General features: G+C 44.6%; 1 long non-coding RNA gene across 1 annotated transcript; it reads left to right on the forward strand.

The window, feature by feature from the left end:
• Nucleotides 1-953: 953 nt before the first annotated feature.
• LOC116970785 lies at nt 954-11,014 on the forward strand. The gene is made up of 3 exons (XR_004411316.1): nt 954-966; nt 7,558-7,560; nt 10,972-11,014. It is a non-coding gene; the product is annotated as an uncharacterized LOC116970785 (long non-coding RNA).
• Nucleotides 11,015-11,223: the final 209 nt, after the last annotated feature.

Below are 11,223 nucleotides of genomic sequence, written 5' to 3' on the forward strand. Positions count from 1 at the left end.
TACAGTATTGTGTGCAGTTTTGGTCTCCAAATTTGAGGAAGGACATTATTGTTATTGAGGGAGTGCAGCCTAGGTTCACGAGGTTGATTCCTGGGATGGCGGGACTGTCATATGTTGAAAGAATGGAGCGACTGGGTTTGTATACACTGGAATTTAGAAGGATGAGAGGATATCTTATTGAAACATATAAGATTATTAAGGGATTGGACACGCTAGAGGCAGGAAACATGTTCCCGATGTTGGGAGAGTCCAGAACCAGGGGCCACAGTTTATGAATAAGAGGTAGGCCATATAGAACAGAGATGAGGAAAATGTTTTCACCCAGAGAGTTGTGAATCTGTGGAATTCTCTGCCTCAGAAGACAGTGGAGGCAGGTTCTCTGGATGCTTTTAAGAGAGAGTTAGATAGGGCTCTTAAAGATAGCGGAATCAAGGGATATTGGGAGAAGGCAGGAATGGGGTACTGATTGTGGATGATGAGCCATGATCACATTGAATGGCGGTGCTGGCTCGAAGGGCCGAATGGTCTACTCCTGCACCTATTGTCTATTGGTGTATGAATATTTTTGGAGTCATAGAAATTTACGGCAGAGAGAGAGGCTATTTATGACATTGAACCCAGTACAGTTGATAAGGTGCTAACCATCTTAAACTGACTTTACAATTATTTTCAAGTCAGTAAAGCTGGAAATGAGCCCTTGACTGAAAGGGCAGCATACTTATGCACATTGTACCTTATTTCTCCAGTGCGATTGGACTTTGATGCAGCTCCATAAGACTTTGGTTAGGCTGCATTTAGAATGTTGCTTGTAGTTCTGGTCACCCCATTACAGGAAAGATGTGGCGGCTTTCGAGGTTTGCCTGATTTAGAAGGTTCTAGCTACTGGGAGAGGTTGGATAGGCGGTAGGCGGCGCGGCTCTCGCCAGCAGCGGCCTCTGCAGTCCGTCTGCGTTTTTATTATTTTATGTCTATGTTTTTATGTAGTTTTTGTTATTTTCTGTTGGGGGGTATGTGTGTGGGGGGGTGGGAGGGAGGGGGTAACTTTTAAATCTCTCCCTGCACGGGAGACCCGACCTTTTCTTTGTCGGGTCTCCGTTGTCGTTGGGGCTGCAACGAGGAGCGGCCTCCAACAGGAAAACCGGGGGCTGTGGTGCCGACTACTCACCTCACCGTCGCGGAGCTGGCCGAGTCCAGAGCGGGTGGAGCTGTGGTGGACGCTGCTGCGGCCCGCCCTCCGGAGCTTCGGTGGCTGCAACTGCGGGTCTGGCGAACGGCACCGGGAGCCCGCGGGTCCCTAGAGGGAGACCGCTTTTCAGGGCTTCCGCAGCGGCGACTTCTCCCGCCCGAGTTGCGGGGTTGAAGAGCTCCTGGAGCGGGGCCTTACACCATCGCCCCGCGAGGCTTGGAATGGCCGCGGGACTCTGCGAGCGCACGCCGGGGGCTCTAACACCAAGACCCGGTGTTCGACCTTGCATCACCCGGCGTGGTTTTAATGGCCACGGGACAATTCGCCATCGCCCGCCGGGGGCTTTGACTTTGACTCTGACATGGGGGGGGAGAGTGCAGTGGAGAGAAAAGTATTTTTGGCCTTGCATCACAGCAATGTGATGGATGTTTATGTAAAATATGTTGTGTCTTGGGTCTATTTGTCTGTAATGTATGGCTGCAGAAACGGCATTTCGTTTGGACCTCAAGGGGTCCAAATGACAATAAATTGATTTGTATTGTATTGTATTGTATAGACTTGTATTGTTTTCTCTGGAACGCCGGATGTTCAGGGGAGACTTGAAAAATATATACACATTTATTAGAGGCATAGATAGAGTGGACATTAAAGCCCCTGTCCCACTTACGTGTCTTTGGCATGCAAATTACGCGACCTCATGGTCGTGTTGAGCCGCGACGGTCCCGCGAAGGTCGGGCGCGATTACATGCGTACGCACGGCCGTCTGGAGCACATGACGTCATTTGAAGATGGACACAAAGCTGGAGTAACTCAGCGGGACCGGCAGCATCTCTGGAGAGAAGCAATGGGTGATGTTTCGTGTTGAGACTCTTCTTCAGTCTGAAAAGAAGGGTCTTGACCCGAAACTTCACCCATTGCTTCTCTCCAGAGATGCTGCCGGTCCCGCTGAGTTACTCCTGCATTTTGTGTCTATCTTCAATTTTCTTGGCCCCGCTCTGGGAGTAGAAGTGGGGGCGGATCCGGACCGTAACGGCCGTGAGCCCCAGGCCGAGTTCGGCGATCGTTTGCCTGCTTCTGCTGCTGTTGAAGGTGAGACGTTGCATCGCGCCAGGGTCTTGGCCGTCAGTTCCGCGATAGGCCGTTGGCGCGCGAAGATTTTGTTCGCTACAAAAAATTTCGGAGCCCCGCGCGATGTCTCGCACAACTACATACCCCTCCGCGCTTCTCAGTGGGACCGGCCCCGCGCGGCCACACGATGCCCGTGCGCCTCAACGCGACGACGAGGTCACGTAATTTGCGTGCAAAGGACACGTAAGTGGGACAGGCCCTTAAGCCATCATCCTTTTCCCAACACTAGAGGGTATAGCTAGAAGGTGAGAGGGGGAAGGTTTAATGGAGATGTGCGGGGGCATATTTTTAACACAGAGGGTGTAGGGGGCTTGGAACGCACTGCCAGGGGTAGTGGTGGAGGCAGATACAATAGAGACTTTTATGGAAGTGCAGGGAATAGTGGGATATGGATGGTGGTACAGGCAAATGAGATCAGCTTAATGTGGTATCGTCTTCAGCACAAGTATTGCGGGACGAAGGATCCATTTCTGTGCTGTACCGTTCTATGTTCTATGTTCAGTTATTTTAGGCCAGTTGGAATCAGGTTGGTGCCGAGGATCACTGCAGTCCTTAAACATCCATCACTACCAACCTTGCTGGCCCTCCATGACCAGAGATGGATGATCAGGCTTCAGTAATAACCAGGCTCAGGCAACTTACTCCAAACCTTACCTTGGATGCCCATTAACTAGAGCGAGCTCTTGGAAGAGCTTCTGCTTCTAGCAAAGTTGCAAAGCCTTTTTTAGGTTTTCAATGTCTCAGAGACCGAGAGACATTTAAAAAACATTAAAATCTATATGATTTTCTTCTAAGGAACAGGTTCACTAAAACATATTGAAGCATTAACAAATCATTAACAAGATTTTCTGTCTATCTATTAATAAAATCGAACCACAGTGCAATATTAAAAAATATCTACCATCTCTATCCTGCACGCTAAGAATTCCCCATTGAAATAGATGGGGTGACTGGCTGATCAATATTTGTCCAGTGATAGAAGGCACTGACAAGGACAGTGGCATCTACCACCCAAAACAATCTTGCACTAACAATGGCTCCATATAAGTCTGGGACTTTCTTGCATGGGAGGGGAGAGTTGAATGTTGGCAGTGCCCTATGGAACCTCTAGCCACACCTGGTTGACTTCCGTGGCTGAATTTCTACCTTGTAATCTTGCGTGTTGTGATACATCAAGTGAATTTCCAAGTACTATTGAATTATGATAAGGAGTCTTGACCCTACTACTCATTCAGACAATGATTCACACTCAATTCAACAAGACTTCACAGAAATATCGACATGGACAATGATTGACCAAGAATAAAATTCTCATTTTGGAAGAGGACAACTTTGCTTGGCTGAGATGCCAGCAAATCTGGATTGAGAGTTCAATTGATACTTTACAAAATCAATAATAATAAGAGGCGCTCAAGAGGAGAAAGCAAGGCTTCATAGCAAAGATGTCCTCACACAAATTAAAGGGTGATTTTGGCAAATCTAAATACTTCTAGGTTAGTTGCTTCAGTTTTTACAGCTTTCTAAATGTACTCATTTTTGGCCCTCCATTTCTGTATTTGGTTCTTTCCATTTTGAATCTAGAATGTAGAATATTGCAATATTGGAATCCTACATGTTTAATGTGTCTGAGGAAGGGTCTCGACCCGAAACATCACCCATTCCTTCTCTCCAGAGATGCTGCCTGTCCCGCTGAGTTACTCCAGCATTTTGTGTTTAAACCAGCATCTGCAGTTCCTTCCTATACATGTTTCATGTGTCCGTTGCTCACTAACCTTGTTTAGTACACTTCTTCCATTAGTTTCACACAACCTCTATAAATCTATCTTAAATCTGCTTATGCTCATTTGTTGTTTGGTCCTATCTGAAAATGCCCTTGTTAGAGTCATAAAGTCATACAGGATTGAAACAGGGCTTTCGACCCAACTTGTCCATACCCACCAAGATGCCCCATTAAGCTAGTCTCATTTGACTGCATTTGGCCCATATTCCTCCAAACCATTCCTATTCATATACTGGTCCAAGTGGCTTTTAAATGTTGTTATTGTACCTGCCTCAACTAACTCCTCTGGCAGCTCAGTTTATCTACCCACTTCTGAGTAAAATAGTTGCCCCTCAGATTCCTATTAAATCTTTCTCCTCTTACCTTAAACCGTGTCCTCTGGTTCTTGATTTCCCTTATTTGGGTAAAAGACACTGTGCATTCACCCTGTAAATTCCCCTCATGATTTCATGCACCTCCATAAGATCACCCCCTAGCCCCCAGCGCTCCAAGGAATAAATTCCTAGTTTGTCCCATCTCTCCCTCTCTCCATCAGGCCCTTGAATCCTGGCAACAGCCTTGTAACACTTCCCTGTCAAAATGAACACAACATGCAGCCTCACCAATGTCTTGTGCAACTGTAACATAACATCCCAACTGATGGAAGCCAATGCAGCAAAAGCTTTCTTTACCTCCCTATTTACCCTTGATGCCATTTTCAAGCAACTGCACATCTGAACTTGTGGATTCCTCTGGTCTATAGAAACATAGAAACATAGAAAATAGGTGCATGAGTAGGCCATTCGGCCCTTCGAGCCTGCACCGCCATTCAATATGATCATGGCTGATCATCCAACTCAGTATCCTGTACCTGCCTTCTCTCCATACCCGCTGATCCATTTAGCCACAAGGGCCACATCTAACTCCCTCTTAAATATAGCCAATGAACTGGCCTCAACTACCTTCTGTGGCGGAGAATTCCACAGATTCACCACTCTCTGTGTAAAAAATTATTTTCTCATCTCGGTCCTAAAAGACTTCCCCCTTATCCTTAAACTGTGACCCCTTGTTCTGGACTTCCCCAACATCGGGAATAATCTTCCTGCATCTAGCCTGTCCAACCCACTAAGAATTTTGTAAGTTTCTATAAGATCCCCCCTCAATCTTCTAAATTCTGAATTCTAAGACTCCCCAGGCCCCTACCATTTACTGTGAAAGTCCCTCAGCACCAGTAAAACTTCCTGATGGAACATGTCACTCAGCATTGTTGAGCAAATTGAGAAAACTGCATAAACCGAGGCTTCTAATATTTAGATCTGCCAATCCCACCATTTAGTTTAAGTGAGAATGTATTTGAACTGATGGGGGATCTTACAGAGTGGTTTTACATCATGGTGAATAGATAGGATGAATGCATTGGGTCTTCTTTCAAGGATAGTGGACTCACGAACCAGGGGGCATGATTTAAGGTGAGAGAGAAAGATTTAGTAGGATCCTGAAGGGTAACCTTTTCACGCAGAGGGTGGTGGGTATATGGAATAAGCTGCAAGAGGAAGTAGGTGAGGCAGGAACAATACAACACATTTGGGCATGTATATGGACAGGAAAGGGTTGGAGGGATATGAGCCAAACACTGGCAAATGGGATTACCTTATATGGGACACTTTGGTCAACAAGGATGTGTTGAGCTGAAGGGCCTGGTTCCCTGTTATGTGAATCTATGCCTCTACTTAAATTGTTTTGACTCCTCAAAGCTGTCTCCAGGGCTCATCTACTTTATACCTACAGTTAGGAGGAATTTGCAAGGATGATACAGGATTCAAGTGTCTTACCTATGGGTGAGGTTGAGTAGGCTGGGACTCTATTACATAGAAACATAGAAAATAGGTGCAGGAGTAGGCCATTCGGCCCTTCAAGCCAGCACCGCCATTCAATATGATCATGGCTGATCATCCAAAATCAGTACCCCATTCCTGCTTCCTCCCCATATTCCTTGATTCTGTTAGCCCGAAGAGCTATATCTAACCCTATTCCTTGAAGCACAGGAGGATGAGGGGGTGATCTTATTGAGATGTATAAAATCATGAGGGGAATAGATCGGGTAGTTGCACAGAGTCTCTTGCCCAGAGTTGGTGAATCGAGGACCAGAGGACATAGGTTTAATGTGAAGGGGAAAAGATTCAATAGGAATCTGAGGGGTACCTTTTTCACGCAAAGGGTTGTGGATGTATGGAACAAGCTGCCAGAGGAGGTTGTTGAGGCTGGGACGTTCCCAACATTTAAGAAGCAGTTAGACAGCTACATGGATAGGACAGGTTTTGAGTGATATCGATCGAACGCGGACAGATGTGACTAGTGCGGCTGGGACATGTTGGTTGGTGTAGGCAAGTTGGGCAGATGGGGCCTATTTCCACACTGTATCACCCTTTGTCTCTATGAAGAGGATATTTAGTTTTCTGGATAGACTGATGAAACTAGGCGTTGTGCTTTTTCAAGCGCAGGAGCTTACGAAGGAGGTCATGTATCTCTTCACTGTAAATGGCTCGATTGTAATCATGTATTGTCTCTCTCAGATAGCACGCAACAAAAGCTTTCCACTGTACCTCGGTACACGTGACAATAAACTAAACTAACTTGAAGAGATCTGGCAGAGGAATTTGAAATCATGAATGTATTCTCAGGATAGAGAGGGAGGAACGGTTCCCATTGTCAAAGGGGGGCAAGCACCAAGTGACATAGGAAAAGTTGATTGGCAATCCCACCCCCACCCACCAAAACATGACCTTGCACATCTAGTGATGAGGGTCTGGAATTTATTCCAGTATAGGTGATGGAGATAGATGCAATTCTCAGGGATATGAACTGAAGGAATGGGGTTGAAATGGTTGATTCCTACATACAATGGCACTGACTCAGCAGCCCCAATGACCTTGTTGTTTGCAGCAATCATCCTGTCATTCCAATTCTGTGGGTTGTGGCATTCTTTGGTACTTTTCTGAAGGAGTTCAAGTTCAAGTGAGTTTATTGTCATGTGTCCCTGTGTAGGACAATGAAATTCTTGCTTTGCTTAAGCACACAGAACATAGTAGGCATTTACTACAAAACAGATAAGTGTGTCCATATACCTTAATATAAATATATACACACATGAATAAATAAACTGATAAAGTGCAAATAACAGAAAATGGGTTCATAATAATCAGAGTTTTGTCCGAGCCAGGTTTAATAGCCTGATGGTTGTGGGGAAATGCACTGTGTGTGATATTGGGCAAGTATAGATACATTTTCTTGCATGAATCAGTCATCGATCATGTTTCAAGAGAGGATGTCTGTCTATTGCAAGTCTGAGGTTTCCACACATTTTTTAGCACCTACTGTCCTCTGGGAAAACAAATGTTGAGATCATCTATTAATCGTAGCCAACAAGCTGGTCAACCTACGCAAGAAACTGTGTAGGAACTGCAGATGCTGGTTTACACGGAAGATGGTCACAAAATGCTGGAATAACTCTGCGGGGCAGGCAGCATCTCTGGAGGAAAGGAAGGGGTGACGTTTCGGATCGACACCCTTCTTGAGAGTGTCTCAAGAAGGATCTTGACCTGAAATGTCACCTATACCAATGTACTGGAGGCCAATTCTGGAACACCAGTTGCTGTAGATGCAGTTAGAGGAGGTGGATATGGGAATCAGAAGGCGAGTTAAAATGACCAGTAAGTGAGAATTCTGGTAGTCGAATGGACAGAGCACAAGTGATCATCAGCAAAACAGCTGCCTAGTCTACACTTGGTCTCATCGATATCAAGGAGGCCACATCTTTACAAGAATGTTCCCAGGAATAAGTAGGTTAACCTATGATGAGCTTTAGTCAGCCCTGGGCCTGTACTCGCTGGAGTTTAGAAGAATTAGGGGAGACATTGAAACAAACAGAATAGTGAAAGGCTTGGATAGAGTGGATGTGGAGAGGATGTTTCCACTAGTGGGAGAGTCTCGGACGAGAGGTCACAGCCTCAGAATTAAAGGACGTTCTTTTAGGAAGGAGATGAGTAGAAATTTATTTAGTCAGAAGGTGGTGAATCTGTGGAATTCTTTGCCACAGAAGGCCAAATCAGTGGATATGTTGAAGACAGAGATAGATTCTTCATTAGTACAGGTGTCAGAGGTTATGGGGAGAAGGCAGGAGAATGGGGTTCGGAGGAAGAGATAGATCAGCCATGATTGAATGGCGGAGTAGACTTGATGTTCCGAATGGCCTAATTCTACATCCTATCACTTATGACCTTATGACCTTATGAGCCAACCTTAGACTTTACACTTTAGAGATACAGGATGGAAACAGGTCCTTTGGCCCACCGAGTCTGTGCCGACCAGCAATCACCCCATACACAAGCGCTATCCTACACACTGGGGACTATTTACAAAAGCCAATTAACCTACAAACCAGTATGTCTTTGGAGTGTGTAAGGAAACGGAGCACCTGGAGAAAACCCACATGGTCACAGGGAGAAAATACAAACTCCGTACAGACAGCACCCATGTCAGGATTGAACCTGGGTCTCTGTCACTATAAGGCAGTAACTCTACCACTGCGCCACTGTGCTGCCCCAAAGGTAATAGACAATGTTAGAATAGATGCAGGTAAATCTATGTCTCACCTGGAAGGGCTGGTGGATGTGAGAGAGAAGGACAGGTATTGCATCTCCCATTGTGTTACTTTGATGGCCAACACGGAAGGAAAATATAAACAGAAATCTATTTTTTTTTAAAGGGATTGGGCAGGAACCAACATTCCCCCATCTCACATAATATTGTTCTGGATATTCCACCGAGTACTCTGAATAAGAAAGATTGTGGTTTTTATATGAAGGAGTAGTCTTGGCATTTGTGGGCAACTCACACAAGGGCGTGAGAAATGGCTTAAATTTTGTTCTGTGGTTTTATTCTTTGTTGCACAGGAATAAATGTGAAGAACATTCCCTGATGGTTTATGACTTCTAGGAACACAATGACTGTTTATAATGAGTTAGAGAGGAACATAGATAAGGTGAATGAGCACAATCTTTTCCCATTGTAGGGGAGTCTAAAACTAGAGTGCATAGATTTAAGGTGAAAGGGGAGATTTAAAAGGACCTGAGGGGAAATTCTGTCATATCAACGATGGTGCCTGCAGTATCTGGAACAACTGCCAGCAGTAGTGGTCGAGGCAGGATACAATGATGACTTTAAGAATTCACTTGAAGAGGTACATGGGTAAGAAAGGTTTGGAGGGATATGGGCCAAGCACAGGCAGCGGGACAAAGCAAGTTGACTATCAGGCTTTTGAACAGACCGCTCATAAGTGACACTAATCTCCCCATCTACCTCGTTGCGATCCTTGTTTAATCTGCACTTTCTCAATAGCTATAATGCTGTAACATTAAATTCTACACTCTGGTATTTTTCTCCTTACACTACCTGTTGTACTTGAGTAATGGTTTGTACTCGTGTATAATATGATTTGTGTAGGAAGGAACTGCAGATGCTGGTTTAAACCGAAGATAGACGCAAATGTTGGAGTAACTCAGCGGGACAGGCAGCATCTCTGGAGAGAAGGAATGGGTGACGTTTCGGGGCGAAACCCTTCTTCAGACTCAAATATGATTTGATTGGACGGAGCACAGGCTTTTCATTGTATCGTAGTACACAGGACAATATAAACCAATATTAATCCCAAAATCAAACCAGTTGGATTTGATGGCATCCAGATCTTTTGAGGAGTATTGAGGAGAAGGTGGCTTCCTGAAACTGCTGTGATGCTGATGTACAGAGAAATGGTTAAAGCAATTGGAAATGTGGAGCAAGAATGTGTTTAAGGAAAAACTCAAACCCAGCCAAAAATTAGATTAGATTAGATTAGATTCGATTTATTGTCATTCAGACCTTTCGGTCTGAACGAAATTTTGTTTCCCTGCAGTCATACAGCTGTTAAGCCAGCGCCGCCATCTTGAATCTTGAATGATGACTTTTAAAGTTTTTGATGATTATTATTCATTCCATTTATGGAAGGTGATACAGAATACCTTGGTTGAACTTTTTAAAGTCAGAATTATTATGTAAACAGACAGGTCCCTACATTTGGATTGTATTCAAAGAACCCGGACATCTCATGGAACAACGTGGATTCTGGATGGTTACTAGAAAGGATAATATTCAATAGTTCAATGGTTCAATGAAGCTTTATTGTCACATGTGTAACTGCACGGTGACATTCTTTTTGCATATTTATTTGTGCCATTTCCGGTCCAATGTCTGGTCCTCCCCTGCTCTCGGTCGTCTAGAGCAGGTCCCGATCCAGGTAAACCCCAGGCTCCTGCAGGGCCTACTCCGTCACCTTCAACAGCATCGACCCGCGAACCGACGGTCCTTCTCCTCGCTCGGCCATCTATGTGTCCCATATGGAAGTTATATAGAAGAATACATAGCAGCAGATGTCAGCTATTTTACGTAATCAGACATCAACTTATTTTACTTAACCTCACGTGATTGTTAGTCATTTAGCAGCACTTAATTAAATCATTTATCCAGTAAACAAGACACTAAACAAGTTACTTATTTTTACTTTTGCATCTTTGTATTCTTAATAAATACATTTGTATCTTTGTACTCAACTTATAAACTAGTATGTAACATTATTATATGGTGTGTAACCTTTAGCTGTAGCTAGGAAATATGGGTGGTGAAGTAGACACAGCTGGGAGATTATAGTAACAGTTGGAATTTAAAGGTGGCGAAAGAGGAAGAGATATGAGGGGAAATGTAAGAATCTGGATAAGTTTAATAAGACTGAACCAAGGTCGGAAGTTAATGGTGGCGAGACAGAGAATATTAGAATCGAAGATAGATTGATGCAAGAGGAGTTCAGCATGCAAGATAAGGTAGAGAAGATATGGCTGTAAAACTGTAGTAAAAAGCAACCTTTTACTGTGATTGGAGAGCAATTAGAGAACGGACAGGCGGGTGTCGTCTCTGAGTGTTCCAGCCAATGTTTGCAAATAAAGGCTTTCGTCTTCTTGAAGAATTCTCCGTGTCTGTGCCATCTTATCCAACTCTGAGTCTCTTAACCACGACGCCCGCAGGGTGCCTCCTGCAACCGAACTTGAAGGCACTGGAGGCA

Source organism: Amblyraja radiata, chromosome 1, assembly GCF_010909765.2.
Source record: "Amblyraja radiata isolate CabotCenter1 chromosome 1, sAmbRad1.1.pri, whole genome shotgun sequence".
In the NCBI taxonomy this organism is placed as follows: Eukaryota; Metazoa; Chordata; class Chondrichthyes; order Rajiformes; family Rajidae; genus Amblyraja; species Amblyraja radiata.